We start from the raw sequence: 2,625 nt of genomic DNA, 5'->3' as shown, positions 1-2,625 counted from the left end.
CCCTGTTCGCACGTATTCTGTGGATCGGAAGGTAGAATGCAGTGAGATGGTTATAGCAACTGTGCTTTGGGCAAACGGTATGTTACATATTTCTATGCCTATCTCTCACGCACACACATGTTGTTTTAACCGTGCTTTTTAAAATGCTGTTTCTTCTAGGTTAAACTCGGAAGAAGCGGCAGCCAGCGGGAATTAATGTTGAATTCCAATGGCAGATTTGGAGCGCCTCCGGAGCAAGTTTTCAACCGCAGATTCAGTTCAGATTCAGAAGGCAGATTCAACCGGAACTCTATGTGACGTGTCACTTGTCGCTTGTGTTTCCTATTTCCTGCCTCTGCTTTGCCAACATGGCCGCTTCGCAACGCGTCTTCGCCGTGACTAGTCTTTCGCGTTGTACGTTGGCGATTTTGTTTCATGAACGGAGCGATAAGTCAGACATTACAATGGCAACGTTAGGAGATTAGAAGGACCTTGATGTTGCAAAACATGGCGTTATAATGGAACATGAGTACCTTCTTCTTCCTCCGTCTCTGGCCGTCATCTACCAAGGGAGATTGTCCAGGGCTAAACTCCAAGTTGGGCGAAAGTGTTCCAGTCGCAGATTCGGATGACTTGCTCTAGGCCAGATCAAACTGCTCCATTGCAGAGTCTGCCACTTGCTCCGACTCTGCCATTGGAATTCAACATAACGCATTGGATCCGAGTTCGTGGTCGTAACCCATTCTCGTCTCGAGAAAGTTGGATGATGCTTTTACGCAAGAAAGCCTACGCGTTCCCAATGTGCGAAACATAAACTTGTCATAATCACATGAAGAAATTTCTTGGTCGTCGCATTGGACACTTCAAGTACGTGTACAATGCGTTGGGTCATGCCTTTCTGAACTTATTGGCTGGGCCATAAATGTTCTGCAACATTCCTTACAGTGACGACATGCGACTTACTCTGAATACTTCTCAGCAAGTAAGTATGGGATCCTTCAATTATCATACGTGGCAGTGCAGCTTTCAAAGGATGTTTCTTGCAGGGTGGCCCATTACACTTTCTCAGAGGCTTTCTTGCGGGTCTCGGGGCCTGTAAGAAATCATGTGAGAAAGCCTCACAGGCCACCGTGTAAGAAGCCCTGTAAGAAAGCTGCATTGCCACTGCCTGTAAGAAATCCTCCCTGGAATCCTACAGGATCCCTGTAAGAAACTCTGAGAGAAATTTTGTAAGATTTAGTCTCATCACCTCATAGAAATTCCTTCAGCAGTCTGAGAGGTTTCTTTTGTAAGATTTTCTGAAGTATTTTTCAACAGGGGAGCCTTCTTTTTGTCCTTATGTACGGCATCACCAGTACAAAAAAAAGAAAAGAAAGGAACGCGTACGCCACCCGTACTTATCCAATCCAAGGAGAGAAACGTTGTCATCCGGGATGATGGTTGGCTAGGACAGTGATGTGTGGTGAAGTTCATTTTAAGAGTGTAGATAAGGAGACGGAACACCAAAGCGTCTCCTGCGGTCTTGCGGCTGTTCCTTATCTTCCGTCACCCGCGTATGTCAACCAGGCGGATGAACACGAAATTTACAACCGGATAGCTGATCCAAAGAGCGCATTGATGCACTGCTTCCAGCAAGAAATATGTAAACCGAAACCGATTAATTACTCGAAAAAATCCCTAAGCGCCGATGCGGGCTTTTCCTTGCAATATATTTCGCTGAAGGTCCCGGTGCGTAAAACAGAGGTTCCGTAAGCGTGCGAAGTAAAAGTTAAAATGGTTATCTAATTAATCAGCGTATGCAAATGAACCGCTCACTACTCAGTTCATGGTCGATGTCCCAAGGATATTTACCGAAGAGAAACTTCTTCGATGGCGCCACCTGTTCACGAATTATTCAGCTGGGAGTTTTTCGTGAAACACCCAGTATACCATGTGCATGTACCATGTTCATATTTTTGTAATCTGAAGAAGTGCAGTCTCGTGCGCGAAAGCCTTGCTTAGCAGGTGTAAATAAATAAGTTGCTCCTACTGTTGAATATCACTCTTCAATAGCGACTAGTTCATTTTTCATATGAACATGCTACATAAAAATGTGTTGCACTTCCAGATGACGTGTTAGCGTTATAATCGAGGCGCATCTTTTCATTTTTTGTATTTCTCTTTTGCAATTTAAATCATATCCTGAGGGAGGGATGTCGTGGGCATTGGAGCGGTCTGCCTGCCTAGATTGGCGGCAGTTGCTCGGGGAAGGGATGAAACAAAGTGCTGTCGTTTGAAAAACAGAAACAAATGCATTAATAAAGTAACTAAGACATCTTGTATCATTCTTTGTGGCGACACCTAATTTTCTGGCATATTAGAACCTCCAACCGGTTCCGAACCGGTTTACAGCCGCTGAACCAGTTATATGAATCGATATATGTGAACTCCGAAACTGAACCGGAACTGAACCTTCATGGCTGAACCCGAAACAAACCAAAAAGAAAAAAAACGTTTCGGTTCGACGCTCTGGCCAGAAGACTTACCACTTTCTCGGTGTTAGTAGCTAAAGAATGCTTCGCATTATAAAATACTCCCTCAGTAACATAATCGTAACGTTTCTAAAATACACCATTTCAAATACTGCACCAACATTGAAATAGAAGC

This window comes from Ornithodoros turicata, chromosome 1, assembly GCF_037126465.1.
Source record: "Ornithodoros turicata isolate Travis chromosome 1, ASM3712646v1, whole genome shotgun sequence".
Classification (NCBI taxonomy): Eukaryota; Metazoa; Arthropoda; class Arachnida; order Ixodida; family Argasidae; genus Ornithodoros; species Ornithodoros turicata.
Note: the sequence above shows the minus strand (reverse complement) of the source record.